Source organism: Gadus chalcogrammus, chromosome 10 (assembly GCF_026213295.1).
Source record: "Gadus chalcogrammus isolate NIFS_2021 chromosome 10, NIFS_Gcha_1.0, whole genome shotgun sequence".
Classification (NCBI taxonomy): domain Eukaryota; kingdom Metazoa; phylum Chordata; class Actinopteri; order Gadiformes; family Gadidae; genus Gadus; species Gadus chalcogrammus.
Window position 1 is genome coordinate 3,616,422 of NC_079421.1, and position 17,814 is coordinate 3,634,235.

Sequence of the window (17,814 nt, forward strand, 5' to 3'; positions counted from 1 at the left end):
AGCACCGATGTGTGTGTGTGGCTGAGTTGCAAACGACTCCCTGCCCTTTGGGAACACGAAACGCCAATTAGCATTGGCTTGATAGTATTACTTGGAAACTTTTGTTCAAGGGCTGACTCAGAGATGGTTGCCACCTCTCATGTGACAGCAACACAAAGACCTAATTATGATATTATCATTACAATAATAACACCACAATAAAGTGATGCCCAAGTTAACTTGAAAATGATTTGAAGGCGCACGTTTGCAGCAGGACAACATCTCTATTATGACAATATCTCAGTCAGCAGCGCAATCTCCTTGGTCTCATTGATGCCAAGTTGTATAGAAAGGAGTTTGGTGGATTCTGCTCAGCCATCTGTTCTTGGCGAAATAACAGGTCACTCTGCAAATGCCTCCTAATCACAGTCTAGACTGCGACTCTAGCACAATGCAAATATAATAGTTGTAATAGTTTGTTAATTTTCACAAAGGCAGTTTTTTTTTGCATATAATGCTAGTCCAGACAGGTTGGTTAAAACGTCTAATTGAAATGATTAAATGTATTATGATGAAAGCTTCTGAATCAATTAATCTACCTACTTTTGACATGTGGCCTTTAAAAAAACAGTAAAGAAACAAAGGTGAAATGTTTTCAATTTCCTTGTAGGACATTTTTTAAATATATGCTTACTTAACCAATGTCATGCAAATTAATAATCGGAATCTCTTTTGCCTTTTATGTGCACAGCATTCCGCCATTAAGATTTTCCTTTCTGTCCCACATCCTACCTGATCCGTCTCAATTTGAAAGAACTTCTTCCACAAAGCTTCCACAAAGCCTGAACTTCTCTTCCATCCTGTCATACCGAACATGACTTTCCAGGGAATTAAACCAGAAAGTATGAAGTGTTTACTGAAAGAGGACAAAAGCTAGCCCTAAGGCGATTACTTGAGTCATGTGTCCGTCAAATCCATCAAAAGAAGGTTAAGCCTGTCTGAGATAAAACTGCTGCACTGTGGAAGGTGATGCTGCAGCCCAGTGGACACCTGGCCCAACTTACCCCCTGCCGTGAACCTTAATTACTCACTTAGTTGAGATGCCTGCAGACACGAAAGGGCATCGCTCCCTAAACCCAGACGTACACACTGCCGTGTTGATTCCACTTCCTATCTTTGGCATCCAATGTTTATATTGCGGCGGCGTGGTCGCACACGTACGCATGCACACGTATACACTCACGCAGACGAACACTTACACACACGCACAAACAGTAGAGGAGTTCTCTCTAAGTAATATCAAGCTCTAAACTCAAGTTGTCCCTCAAGTCATTTTGGATGTCTCTGTGGAACTACAGAGGATGAGGACAATTAAGAGGATTCAATACAAGCATTGTGACATAAACAATCTCTGCAAACAATAATTATGAAATAACCTCTATTAAAGAGATTACATTTATATATATGCAAACATATTATCTGTACATAGTACGTGGTACATATTTACCTACCAATACAACAATAGGATGATGGACACTTTATCAATCCAGAAGGACATTTGCTCAATGCCGAACACAATATGTTGCTGATCGTTTCATTTTTCAATGTCCACCAAATTGATGATATCTGCTTGGAACAGGCCTGATTGCAATCCTTTTAACATCCATTTCTATAATTGTTTTATTTTTCAAAACACAGCACGAAAATATAGATAGCTTAATAAACGCTAGCTTGTAGTGGGCTGTTGCTCAAAGGTTTAATGTACGTAGAAAAGGTTATGGAATATGAAAAATAAATATATTGCAGGTTTGGGTGGGGTTAAATTGAAGGTTAAATTAATGTTTTCCAAACACTTAAATGATCAACTATTGACCGTTCTACACATAGAGCCAGGCCTTGGACCCTCAACTACCCCATCGGACACGGAGAGTTTTCTCATTGGCTCTTGTTAGGTCAAGGTTAGGGAATGACAGGGACCATATGAGATATTTTATTGTTGGTGCGTGTGTGCGCAGGCAAACACCCAGACTAACACACGTCATACTTGGATCGATGTTCACACAGTCCTAGTCATTCTTGAACTTAAACATGAACAGATGCAAAACTCTGTAGGATGCTCTTTCCATTGTGTTTAGGATATAGAAATATCTGGCGAGTGTCAGAGACCGCCGTTCCTTTGGTACAGGTCATTCTGCACAAAAGTTTTAAAGACATTATCCAAGTGCAGCTGATCCAATCATCCACACTGCATTATCAACAACAGTCTCCCGTAGTTCTGCGGGTGTGTCAGATGAACAGATGCACGCTAGCAGGGGGGGCGCCGTCCCCTGACAGCCGACCACTCCTGTGGCTCTGAGGACCTCATGGCCACCAGAGCGGGGTCACATTGTTAGTTGAGAGAGAGCGAGAGAGAGCGAGAGCGAGAGAGCGAGAGCGAGAGCGAGAGAGAGAGAGAGAGAGAGAGAGAGAGAGAGAGAGAGAGAGAGAGAGAGAGAGAGAGAGAGAGAGAGAGAGATCCAAAGTGAGGATATTTTTTATTTCATTTTTTTGGTTGGAGCTGTAAAGTTGGCACGATGAGTTTGACAGAATATGGTAATCTCATTGGACGTTGGGCTGTTGTTTTTGTGAACTGTGAATTTTTGGCACATGTATGCCTCTCTGCCATGTGTGTGTGTGTGTGTGCTCCAAACCCAGCAAAGCCCGGGAAGGTAGAGAGAGTTTGTCTAGCAGCAACAACATCTTTACTGGCTCCTGATTGGCTGGCTTACATTGTCATAGTAATGGGTGTCTTTTCAATTAGGGCATCATTCACATCTGCTGCTCAGGCTTCTACACTCAGAGAACTTCACAAATTAATTGGTTGGCGTTTACACATCAATTAAATATATTCCCAGACAGTTCTTTGTTTTGTGACTGGGATGCTCAGGTATTCTTGAATACCACAAGTCATCAGCCTATCCACACATACACACACAGACTCTCTGACACACACACACATAAATGTATCTGTCAACTGTATCTATAAGGTCATCATGCATCCATACAATATTCGTAAATCACTGTTTTCCCTCAGGCCCGTATGGATCAACAGAGATGGAGAGATGATGCGACAGCAATTAGTTGGATAAAGTAACTGAATCTCCGTTCCACTTCGCAGCTGTTTGCAGTCTAAAGCATTATTGCTGATGCATGAGCATTCTATGGATCATAACAGGATTACTGTGCTTTACTCTCACATAATAACCGTCTATTTGGCCGGCCCTGCACTGAGACTTCCCAATAAATGGAGGCGCTGACTAATGGAATGATGAAATGTCTCACAAGGGTTCAGAAAAAACCTTATCCAACCTGTTCCCACTTAAGGAAAAATCCAGAGAACCTCATGCCCTGTATGTCTTTTAGTTTTTAGAAAATGGCCCGTTCGTAATGTGATGGCTATCTATCCTAGTGTGTCAAGGAGGTGGAATGTGTTACAAATGCTATAAGCTCATATTAAAGATGAATGTTAAAGATGAACCTGTTATTGTTCAAGTCCAAGCACTTTGTAATTTGTAATTTAACGGTGCTGTATGCATAGAGTGTATGTTTATTTGTTATGATCGATGGAGCGATTAGCAGGAGGAGGGAAACACCTGACTGGTTGGACGACGTAAATGGAAGGATGTTGCCAGACCTGGGCCCTGGCTCCCAGATCTATCCTGCTGCCCCCCTGGACGGAGGTTGTGGGTTCTAGTCCTCCTTCATGAGCCTGTTTCCCCGCATTCACCTGCTCTGCTCTGAGCGCTAGAAAGCAAAACCAAAAGATGGGAGTTAGCTGAAAAATCGGTATTATTACACACGATGGATGTTGTGTGTTCTATTAGACTTCACTTATATTCCTCTTTCAGGCTTCAATATTTTTATTTATTTTTGCAATAACCGATTTCTCGGGTTAAGCCGTCATGCTGAGGGTTCGTTAACATGTTGACCCGTAGGGGTCATAGGGTTAACCATGGTGGTGAGTTGATTTGTACCTCACCATAAAGACCCAGTCCAATCCCACTAACATTGGTCAGGGAATGGATTAGATGGGAAATCAACCTATTGTTCACATGATTCAGATAGTACTTCCTAACCTAACACCAATGCAAGTGTGCCATCAATTTGCCTTTGACTTAGACTGTTGTGATCGCATTCCCTTTCTATGCATGCCTCTTCCCAGGACACACACTGACTGGTGTTATCATAATACTAACTGTGGGTGCTCTCCTTTGATCTACATGGAGAACTAGTGAAGATAAGTCTACTCCCCATGTCCTAGTCCATAAAAAGACCAGACCAGTAGTTTCTTCCTACAATGACTCCTCTGTAAAATGAATGAGTGACTCCCAGAACTCTTCAGAATTAGTTTATGTGTATCGTGGAACATAAGAAGGCTGTGGCACTCAGTGGACATTGACAGAACTGGAGTTGAACATTACTACATAATTGTATACCATTTATATTGTGAAAATAAGCTAAATATAAAGAGAAACACTAAAAGGATAAGAGTCATCTGTTGATTCAGGAGTTGTTTTGGCAGCAAAATCAGACCGTTACGTCAAATATGAACACATTACTCGCTCTCAGAAAGGGGTTTGTTTTTTTATTCATTGCTTCTTTCCACAATGTGTCACCACAATGTGGTGGTGGGGGATGTGGTGAGAGGGTGACAGTGAAATGTAAATGATAGTGCTGGTAGTCCTTTATCGGCTTGGGTCCGTTTTTAATAGAGAGGGCCATGCAGTTCTTGTTGTTGTGCTTCCAGCTGCTTATTCAAGATGCAGAAGTACATATTTAAGCCAAAATCGGTTTGTCAAATTCGTTCAACATAGAGCCTCCTATGGCTCTATGTTGAACCAAGGGGTTTGTCAGTTCCCCGCTAAAAGACAGTCACAGACGGACAGACAGACGGACAGTTTTATGGGAGGTCTCTCTCCTCTCCCTGCCTGAGCCATAGTTTATCTTCCTTCATTTATGCTCTAAAAGAGGCATGCCATTTCACAGATGTTTGTTGTCTCTGAGCGGCATCAGGATTGCACCCAAATGTCGCAGTATTTGCATGTCTTGACATTCAAGCCATTTTCACACAATTATGCGATCCGCCGAGTATTCAGCTGTACTTCCGCCAGCGCTGCCAAAAGGCAGATGGCAGCTTATCCAATCACCTCCTTCCTCACTAGAAGCAAACCACTGATTACAATTAAGCTAATTGTGATTTTAAACAACACGGTTCTCCCCATATATACATATTCTTTACCGTTGTTATCCTGGACAGTACTGTGGTTCAATGGGGGTGGAGCCAGACCAAGACCACCAATGGGAGAAAATATATTGTTGATCCACACCCACCAATTTCGAGAATCTTTTTACTCATAGTATCATAGATGGGAGAAACGTGTGGACAATGTCCTTGCCAACGACATGCAGGAGAAAACGGCAATGGGAATGCACCATAGGTGCATTCCCAGGTGCATGTCCCATCTTTGGTGACAGCCCCAATGACCTCGACTTCCTGAGCCGAGCTCATAGCTATTCCAATGAAAAGTCAAGTCAAGACAAAGTAACATCTGCCGAGAAGATGGAAGCCATTGTTGGCTTTCCCTGTTTTTGCTTTATTCTTTTAAGTGTAACGTCACCTGTATTGTTGTTTCGTACTGTCAATTGTGCCCAATTTACTCTTTGCCTGCTTACTGCTTCTTTGTCCGAATGCAAAAAAAAATGATAGAAATCCTTCTTAATTGTTTAAAAACTGTTGTGACTGTCTTGTGATGTTGATTTTTTTCTGTCCGTCCATAATGCCCCTGAACTGTTATCACCCAAAATTGCATATTATTCCATACTGCCCATAAACCTGTGCAATATACATATATATTACATGTATATATATATATATACATATATATCCTTTTTATAGGATGTATTTTTATACTCTCTGTACTTAACCCTCAATACTTCTTATCTTTCACTGTAGACATGTCATTTGAAAAACCTGCATTTCTATATCTATACACTGTTGTTCACAATTCATCCCTATTGTCTACATAACTCCATGTAAATATCAACACATCCATGGATCCATCTGTGAATCATGTCCACATGCTTATGTTCTTGAGAGCACCCATATACATATATACTGTATGCTGAAGGCTGCATCTCTTTCTAAGGATTGTAAAGAAGACTAAGTTGCAGTTTGTATTTATTTTGTGCTTTAGGCGATAAACACAACCCATATTGTGGGAGCATCTGATTGGTTGGAACAGAAGGACGCGTGTTACCCATTGTTTTATATCGCCTTGCGTTGCACAATAAAGACAAAACTAAACCATATGGTGGCCAGTTTTTATATATTCATTTTGTTGAGTTGTGGAGCTGCTGCTGGCTTTTTCTTATTGTCCCTGTCCAGGCAGTGTGACTAATGCCCCATTATCACCACGGAGGACCCTTCAACGGCCAAGGCAGGTCTCGGGTCACCGTGAAGAAACACGGGAACTTTCTTTTTCTAAAGGGGGCCCTAATGTCATGGTTGCATGTGCCGCCGTTGCCATGACGCATCCAGTGTGAAAGGTTCACAGTAGCCATGGTGACTCGACTCCAAGGCTGAGCAGCATTGGCGTGAGAGAAGGTTAAAACAAGAAAAGTTCCTTTAGAAACTCTGGAGAACTAAGGACAGCCTCGGACACGCGCACACACGCACGCACGCAGGTATGAGGGGCCGCCTGGGACCGAATACATACTGGTGGTCTTACACACACTATTATATAGTATAGCTGCCTCCTTTCAGCTGCCCACCCCTCCTTCTCCTGCAAAAAATACACAAATAAAATAAATTGCTTGAGGTGGCGTTTTTAAAAGAGAAAACTTACATTTTATCAGTATATGGTATAAAGATAATTATGAGCCTTTGATTGATATCCAGAATTTTTTTGCGGAGACACATTCCTGTTCCCCACTTGTATTGGAGTGAACAGAGATATCTACTTCTCGGACTCCATGAATCGAGGGACCCGTCGACAGCCCCCTTAAGCAGCTGCAATACCAGGCTTGGCCACTGAGCACTGGTGGATTGTGGAAGTATGCACTGTTCCTGGGGCCTTGGTTCCAGCGGTTTATTAGCGGTGGTATCTAATAAATCGCTGTCTAAGCAACACTTCATTCAGTGCCTCTTCCGTGGTGTTTACAAATGAACCACGACACGGAGGAGAAAGGCGTTGTCGATGTTTGCGGACTCCCGGAGCTCCTCTGCCAGGGACCGGGAGCTCAGCTCCGGGGGGCCGGCGTGACCTCCAGCACCGCCTCGCCGGAGGACCTCTGGGAGTCCGCAAACGGCAACCATCCCTTTCTCCTCCGTGTCGTGGTTCAATCTGGACTTCAGATTGATGTGGACGGACCGGAGACGACCGAGAACCCGACGCAGTCGTGAAGATTCATGATATCATCCGGAGGCGCACACAGCCTTTGGCCGTTATATTATATATTATATTATATTATACAGATAGATAGAGCTCCAGGACCCCCCGCCGGAGCTCCCGGAGTGTTCTAGATTAGAATATTTTATAGAACGGATGTTATTATGAATCCTAAACGACTGCGTCGTTTTTTCTGACGTCTCTAGTACTTCCAGAACACGTAGAGACCAGCCATGGCTGACAATGAATTGGCGTTCACAAGAGGACGCCTCTCTCAAACTCAGGCCACCACATTTTTTTAAAGAATTGTGTTCAGTCAAAATGCTTTTCATCTGTATTTTCATAGGCTTGATAAGCATTTGGTAATTGGTGTCATTGTGCACCAGGCATGTCTGATTGGAAGATGTGACGATTTGAATATATAGTACACTGCACAGCCCTCTCATTTCTACTTTTTTCCGCCTCACAATAGCTTTGTTTGGTTTTGTTTATGATTCCATCCCTTGAAACAAACTCCGAACAGAACCTTGAAGGAAGAGAGACCCATCGAAGAGCAGAGAGTGAGAGAAGAGTGCTATAAGAGGGGGAGAGGGAGAAGTGGAGAGAGAGAAGTGTGAAAGAGAGCTTTTTCATCAGAATCCCAAGGCAACAAAACCTTTAAAGATAACTTTCATGTCTTTCACTTTTCGGCCCAGAGATTGCCTCCGCAATAGCCGAAGAGAGCTCTTTGTTCAAATGAAGGCTATTGCTTGGTACGATTGTATAACAACAGATATTTATATAATATAAGATAAACTAAGATGATTCATTCTCAAAGCCTTTTCATCTCTATTTAAGTTTCCCTGTTATTGCTACAGTATTACTGAAATTATTCTCTAAGTGGTTCAGGTAATGCTGTAGATTAGGCACCCATTAAGATGAATGTCTGTACAAGGAGGACGTTATAATGCATCACACTACGAACTATAGTATGTAGAATAACCTTTCTGGTCACTCTTAGTCTTCAAGCTAGTCAAGAAATGCTATATGTGTGAAATATAAAAGAAAGAAATACGGAAAGATTACATAGCTGTCGGTACAGTAATGAGAGCCAGGCACTTAAAATCGCTAGGCAGGATAAGATGCAACATGATGCTAAGTCCTATTTTTAAATGCCAGGGCGTAGAACACACAATAAGTGTTTAAATTCAATGCCAAGACTTGCAACATACATAAGTTTGTAAGAGGGCTGTTTAGGAAGGTAATAGAGGCTGAGGGTCAGTTGGGGGTAAGAAGGGAGGCTATGCAGAGACCAGGTGAACTGACGTGAATCTTGAGTCCTATGCATAAGCTGGTAAACAACTCAGCGATCTAACATTGACGAAGAAGCTCCCTGTCGATGTGCGAACACCATTTCACCATTGCGTTGCCAATACAGATAAGAGTTGTGACTTTGTTGAGCGAACTTTGTTTGCTCTTAGCTAGGCTCCATTTTCAGAAATGTTGGCATCTCATTCCGTTGCTATGCTGACAACACACAAATTGACATACCTCTGAATGGACAAGTTTCCACCACCATTAAATGTCTCTTAAACATACATTGTTTGAGCTTCAATGACATCAAAACTGAGGTCTTATTAGGACCAGGTACTACTTGTAACACCAATGGTATGGACTTAAGCACCCTCAACCCCTATGTCAAGTCCCATGTAAGAAGCTTGTGTGTAATACTAGATAATAATCTTATTAGGTTAAGTCTGTTGTAAAATCAAGTTTCTTTCAGTTGAGAAATATTTCTAAAGTAAATCCTTTTCTGACTATCACTAAATTTGAAAAAGTAATCCATGCATTTGTAACAACCAGGCTGGACTACTGTAATTGCCTATATGTTGGTATCAACAAAGCCACCCTCTCTCGCTTACATTTGGTTCAAAATGCTGCAGCTCGCCTCCTAACAGGTACCCGTAAGAGTAAACATATTTCCCCCATCTTAGCCTCCCTTCACTGGCTCCCTGTCCACCATAGAATACATTTTTAGATCCTGCTACTAACATTTAAATTAATACATGGAAAAGCCTCCATGTACCGATCTGAGTTACTAGTAAAATACACTCCTATAATAAGTCTCAGATCCTCTGACCTGCTCTTACTGGCTGTTCCCAAAACTAAACACTAATGTAGAGGAGATAGGGCATTTGCTGCTGTTGCCCCTAAACTATGGAACAGCTTGCCACTGCATATTAAAATGTACCCCTCTGTAGCTATTTTTAAAATCAAATCTTAAAATCATCTCTACTCTATTGTCTTTGATTCAGTATAACCTTTCTTTATTTTTAACATTATCATTGTTATACTGTCATTATTATTATTATTATTATTAGGGGTCCGAGCAGCGAAGCTGCTTGGACCCAATTGTTTCTGTAATGTTTTTTTTCCCCCTCAAACTCTGTAAAAGTCAAACTGCAGCCTATATCGTAAGTCGAAAACTCTTGAAATTTTCAGGTATTGTTACCAATAACCCCCTCTACCCATGTGGTACTGCACCCAAAGGTTTCTCCTCAACATATTGACCTGGACTGAAAATTCTTTCAGAATATTAATCTCTAGAATCAGACGCATTTATAAAATCATGGGTCCTATGCCCTAATATTGTAAACTTTTCCCACAATTTCATATGAAATCTAAACATGATAAAAGATTTACAGGCTACAAAAATAATAAAAAATACACCAAAATCTTTAGACCAAGCCTCATCGGACAGAATTTGTTTTACTTAGTTCAGGGCCAATAAAGTTAGAGCAGTTAGCCCATTTTTCTTATATGACCATTTTGTTATTGTGGTACTGCACCCAAAGGTGGCACTATTTAAAAAATTCCATGGACTAGCCTTATTTCTCCTTCTAGATTGACCTGGACTCAAAAATCATATTAATCTCTAAAGTCAGATGCTTCTTTTTCACCCTGGTCTTCTGCTCTATTTTTCTTTACTTTTCCCACAATTTCATAGAAAAGCCAAACGTCTAAAGTCTCAACCTATTTTGCCTATATGACCATTTTGTTATTGTGTAACTACCATACGGCTATCATTAGATGGACACCATTAACAGTGCACATTTTCAGATCTGTACTATTTAAAAAAAAGCCCTTAATTATCTTGTGAAATGTGTGCTTGGAGTTTTCTTGATGTTGTGTGCTTATCAATCGACATCTTCAAGATGTGAATGAGACTTCATGCAGTTCAGGAATGTCAGTGGCTCAAAGGGTTAATGACGTGTACCGTTGATCCTTCGGTTGAGAGTTTGAATCCTGATTTGAGCATTGTGAACAAGCTGAAAATGTTGCCACTCATTTAAGAAACACAACATTGAACAACACCAGAAATTCATCAGGCAATCACCATTCCGGCTCATTAGTTCCAAGAATTGGACTGCGAAGACACAGTATGGCATTAAGGGGAACTTCTTCGTTAACCATTTTTCTGTCATAATTAACTCTGTCATATTTATATTTCTTCCGTAGGTGTTCTTGACTACAAATCTTTAATTTCCAGAATTTCAAAGATTTTTCAGGTATATGCTTTGAAGAAAGGCCCTTAATTCACTTGAGAAATCTGTTCTTGGAGTTTCCTGGATGTTGTGTGCTTATCCATTGACATTTTGACCATGTGAATGAGGCTACATTTCAGATTTGTCAGTGGCTCAATGGGATAATGCCTTCTACTGGTGTTACTTAGTTTGAGAGTTCGAACCCCGATCAGCCCACTCACTTGAAAGCCGACCTCAACGTCATCGTCTTTTCTTCATAATTATGTCATACTTAAATGTCTTCTATTAGTGTGTTCTTCACTTTTAATTTCGCTCGAACCCTGTAAATCAACGCTTGCGGTTATATTTACTATTGTTACTGTTATTATCGTCGTCTCAAATGTATGATTGTTACTTGTTTTATTGTCATTTGTTTTTTGTTTTATCTTAGTTTTATATATTTTTTTCTTTAGCACTTTGGTCAACCGTTGTTGTTTTTTAAATGTGCTTTACAAATCAAAGTCCATTTACATTTAGCGATGGGGATACAAGGCCAGTACTGTCGTCTTGAATCTGAAGCGAGCTACTACAGGCAACCAGTGGAGGTCAGGGAAGAGGGAGGCAACATGGGAGAATTGTGGTAGGTTGAACATGAGGCACTTTCACGAGCCGTACTCTCACGTTGGAAAGGGAAGTATAACGCAGAGGCGCTCAAGAGGATATAAGTTGATGACTCAGGCAGACGGAGCTAGTGTTGCAGCTCTTGGCTGTTCATAATCTCAGAAAAGTGACTTGAATGTCAAAAGATGCAATGGTAGAAGACAGATGGACTTCACCTCCTAGTCAACCAGCAACGTGCCTTCATGTCCATCCTGAGAGAAGGTGGAATTGTTGTGAAGAACTACAATTCAGTGATTTGACCCCCACCTCCTCCCCCCCACCCAATACGAATATGGCCACAGAATGAGTGATAAATAAAACATAATATAAAAAAAACACATTAATTATACATGAAATATAAATATATTCCAAATCCTACATATATGCCACAACTCTCTCTCTCTTACACACACACACACACACACACACACACACACACACACACACACACACACACACACACACACACACACACACACACACACACACACACACACACACACACAGACACACCCCCAAACACACACACTGTCTGTGTGTCTGTCGGACAGCTAGTCTCTGCATCCTGCAGGGTGTTTGGTCATTTGAGGAACATGAAGCCTTGTACTTGTTTTTCAATACATATGTTGGGCTTACGGTGAGATTGATCATCTCCCTGTTGGAGGGTTCATAAGAGAATGTAGGAAGCACCTTTACACTGAACAGGGCACCATCGCTTTAGCACGTGCTCATTGTACCTTTATGTATTTTCTTTGGTAGTAAAATAGGCGGGGGTGTAAAAACAGTGTAGTCACATTCTGCAGTTATGTTTTGGCTCGAGGATGAGAGTCACCTCTGAATGTGAACTGTAATTAAGTCTTCCAAGCTGTAACCGAGTCTAGCAGATCGGAACAGTGATAATAACACCTATTAGACACAATTAGAATGGCAATTAGAACAGTGAAGTAAAGAGATCTGTGTGCCTTCTGCTCTGCACGTGCATGCGTGCGTGCATGCACATGTTTAGGGGGAATGAGGTTGGAAGAATAAGTGTGTGTAGGTTTGTGCGTTTTTGTCATTTACCGACGTGTGAATGTTTTTGCAAGTACTTCAAACTCCGTCTGCAAACCACTTGTCTGCAGAGTAAAATGACAAGACGAGCAAAACAAATAAAAAACCATCCATTTCCATACGGTAAAACTGACTTCTGGTGGTGGTGATGAAGAGGGACTGAGGCCCATCACACCTCTCTGTGGAGCTATGACCGGGTGTAGAGAAGCCCATCACAGCTCACTATGGGTTTGAACCTACGACTGGGTATAGAAAGCTGAATGGAAATGTTCAGTGTTACCTCTTGGCCACTTGCATTACCAGGCTGACATGCCGCACCCGTCCACTGGATGTTGTTGGCTACAAGTGGACACCTGCTTTTGTATTTTAATGATTCAGATCATGTGTGGTGCTTGTGCCGCTACGTATCAGATGTTTTGCCCTGCAGCTGCAGTTTGAGCAGCCAATGCAGATGTGAACAAATTATCTGAGTTGAGCGTGAAGGCCTGTAACTAGCCACATAAACTGAGCTAGCATTGTCATCAACCAAAGAAATAGGACTTCTCCTTATTTCTGCACTTAGAACAGGTGTAAGGTAAAACGTTGCCAACTTCAGAGTTTGAAAGCGTGACATGAACAGTAGCATACTAAACTGATGAAGATAACACACGTTGACTATTTGCTGCTGATTTGACAAACGTGAACTAAACAAGCCTCCATGTTGGAGGCCACACTGGTGATCGCTGTGCTGTGACTTCTCTGTGAAAAGGATCCACGGTCAATGTGAGTTATCCTGACTTGTTTATTGTGCTAACCGTGTGCCCCGTAGAGGCAGCAGACTCCAATGACTGGTGTGAGCAACACCTGTGTTTGTCCCAAGAGGACAGCTGTTTGAAAAGGAACCATGAAGAAGTGCTATGTCAGTAGAGGAGCTCTACTTTGTTCAGACCTGTAGACATTCAGTACTGCGCTCAGTTCTCCATCTTCATCCTACACACCAGGTTAGCTTGACTAATCTCCATCACAACACCTTTTGAATGGTCGGTAGCCGCATTTACCACGGGATAAATTGTGCTGTAGTTAAAACAAAACTCTAATTGTACCGCACTTGACTCAGACCCAGAAGAGGGAACGGAACTCACGCAGCACAAAGAGGCACAAAGACACTCAAAAACAAGGCTTTGAATAACAAATCTTGTCAACAAGATGATATCCAAAGACAGACCGGCAAACAAAGCTAAATTGATAACTTACATACACGCAAAACAGGTGAAACTAATGAGTAAATAAACACAGATGCATTTACGCAACTGAAGATACAGTGACAAGGCAATGACAAGACAGAACCCTAACATATGACACCTTTTAGGTTGAATATTAGTCGTTGTTAAAGTATATATAATCGGTCAGCTCTATATGGATTTGAAAGATTATGTAGTGAAGTACATTTCCTCTGCAGAGAAGTTTAACAAACATCCAACCATCCAACTACGAAGAGTTAAAAAAATCCTGATGGGATTGAGCAGGATAAGCAGTCACCGACACCCCTCTTAACCTCTGTTGTCCACATAGACACACATGTGGTTCCTGTGGACTTTGAGAGGGACCCAAGCTATTCTAAGTTCTCTTCATCCAAGTGAATGTTGTTGACATCCACACATGCCACACTTGGTACCAGCTGGGCTGTTGACATCACCATCACACCTGGTGCAGGCTCTGCAAGTTCGAAATGGAAAGAGCTAGATATCTTTTGAACGCCATGCAATCACACATACACACACATACTTACACACACACACACACACACACACACACACACACACACACACACACACACACACACACACACACACACACACACACACACACACACACACACACACACACACACACACACACATACACACCGGACACACATACATACATACATACACAGTCACATGAAAAGCAGTTTGTGTGAACTGGCCCACTAATCAGGGTGGTGCCAAACAAGACAGATTACAGGACGCGTTAACTGTGTAAACCAATACATCACACACACACAAACACGCACACACACACACATACACGCGCACACACAAGCACGCACACACACACACCTTTGCAAGTCGTTGAGACGTATCAGTTACAGGGTTTTGAGTAAAGAGGAAGCAGACTGCGGCACATCTGTCTGGCCAGCAAGTGTGAAATAAGGCTGGAGGAAAGAAGGATTCAGGGCACACACACACACACACGCACACACACACACACACACACACACACACACACACACACACACACACACACACACACACACACACACACACACACACACACACACACACACACACACACACACACATAAACACAAGCAAAAACGCAGGCGCACACACAGGCAAATAACCATGCTCTTGCAGGCATGATACCCCAGACGTTAGCTACAGGCCTTAAAAATAACCACCAGAGCCCAAATCATTTTAAGGTGGCACCATTTAAGTGTATGACGTTTCACCGCAAAGTGTCCTCAAAACACCTCACTCTGCCTATGCACACACAACAGATATCATGCCGCAGAATTCCTTAATTCATCTGAATGTTATTGTGTTGTAAACTTCTTGTATGAAGTTTCAAATGAAGATGGAAAGCCTTGATTATGAATATAATATGAGGAATCAGTAAATAATGCTTTGCGTACGCAGTTCCGTTTAAATGCTGGAAAACACGGCCCTCCAGCACACTGCTGTGATTACGAACGATCATGGTGGACGTGACGGGGAGAACTAATCTGGGAGGAACCGAGGTCAGAATCATAACACAAGGGATGGTGGCCCGAGCTCCATCGTAGAGCACCATTATGGTCAGGCACAGGCTTTTAAATGGCAACAAGGCTCCACAGGTCATCGGCCTTGGTACACGGAGCCCTGGAGCGTAGGATATCCCGGGCCTGTCTTGCCGGGCCTGTCTGTCCCGGGCCTGTCTTGATTTCAATCCGCAGTAGTCTGTGGATTGAAATCACTATCCTGAGAATATCTCTCTCAGGGTTTCCTTATACTCCATGTTCACTGTTTACAGTACATAAGATAATGTGCATTAGCTCGTCTCTGCTACTTTTGTCTTTGTCATTGAATGAACAAACAAGAAACGGCCTACTCTGTTACTCTGTTGTAGGAGGCTTACTTATAGCAGGAGGCTAACTGCTATCTAACTGCTCGCATGAGGCTAGCTGCTGGCAGGAGGCTAATCGCTAGGACCTTTAGGGACACTGTCCTCTTTGACAATCAGGGGGCTGGTGGGTTTCAACCTTTTACTGCGAGACGGTGAAACTCAGGAGGTTGTAGGTATGGTAGTACTCTCCAAGGCAGTGGTGAAGCATAGATACGTAGACAAGGCCATCATTCACCGTCACCCACGCGATACCTTACACATTCCAAATGAAAAGGTTCTCTCTCTTTCTCACCTGTGTCCAATCTGAAACCTTTCTCCCAGAGCAGCGTCACCTTGAAAGTAGCCGGGAGCAATCAAAGTTTCTCCGATCCAGAGCATTAATCGCATTTCTGCTTTAAATGTCCTACCTGCTTACTTTGCATGACCTTCAACTGAACTGACAATTATCCTGAGCACGGCATCACGACATTCATTCAGAGTTTTGAGAGTCTTAATCTATTGTATTACTTCAGTATGCGTGTGTGGCTTCATCATGGATTTCCTTTTTTAACTCTTCAACAGATCACAAGCACTTATTTCTCACCTTCAATGTTGCTTCCACAACGTGTTCACCTTCTCTTGGTTTCTAGACGCGGTATATCAAAGCCATCTCCAATAGATCCATCCAGACTGACTACAGCTCTCTCCGGCAGGACTGCTGCACTCCCCTCTCCTCTATCTGAAAAGGGGTGACAAGTACAATTTGTGCTCCTCAGTGTAATGGGGAGCTATAAATGCCACTTTTGCTATTACCTGGGCTCTAGATCAAATCTTCATAAAAAGCCCCCCCCCGCCCCCTCTCTAAGCGGTGCCATCTCGGCAGCTATTCACTTCCTCTTTACTTCCCTCCTGTTACCGCAGCTGGAAGTCTTGTGCATTTATGTTGAGCGGGGCTGAGCCTGGCTTGCATGACCTCCGACCTCCCACGTCCAGGACCCCCATCTCGGGGAGCAACGCTCTCCACGTTATGCTGACGCTTCACTGCTCAGCAGGTCAGCCCCCTGCTGCGAGTCTTTAGGTCATGTGGAGTTTCGTATGTTTGTGTTGCACATTTGTGCCTGCAAAGCCTTGATCCTCCACATCAGAGACGATGAATTTTTCTTTTGCCCTGGGATAATTATAAATATATAAAAAATTATAAAAAAAATGCATCTATATTGTTATATTCATTGCGGTTATTCATAGGATAAAGTCAGGCACCTGGTTCAAGGAGGCCTATCTGTAGATAGACCACGGACATTTGAATCCGTAGCCTTTCCTTGGAGGGAGACACCCAGTAGACTATTCTAATCCTCAGTATTAGTATCTAACCAATTTATAATTGAACCAACTCAAGGATTTTCAAGTGCACATCTGGCTACACAGGATGACAGCAATGTTGTGTTCTGTTTAATGTTGGGGTAGGCATTTGGGAAACTCTATGAACCAAGCACAGGGTGACTTGTTGAATATGGGGAGGAAACATAAACATGCTTTTGCATTGGAGGAAACATTTGCAATGACCGACCAGAAGTGAAGGGAGGAGAGAATAGTGAATGGAGTCAATGTCAGCCTTCACACGGGAGATACGTATCTGCCGGCCTGCTAGTGTTGCATGATGTATACAACATGCAAAGCTACACGGTAAAAATGCATGCATTCACACAAACACAAGGACACGTACCCCTTGCATACATGTTCTAGTACAGTATTTACTATTAAGTACACTATTTACTAGTTATTACACTACTTACAATTAAGTACACTACTTACCAGCAAGACAACTGCTGTCATGCAAAGTGTATTGAGGTAAACAAACACACAAACACATACGTGACACACACACACACACACACACACACACACACACACACACACACACACACACACACACACACACACACACACACACACACACACACACACACACACACACACACACAAAATCACTTATTCACTTCTCAAAGGGTGTTGTCCTTGACATATGTCAATTTCCCTGTCAGAAATAAACGCCATATGGGATTTTAGTAATATTGTATCAGTATTCAATATAA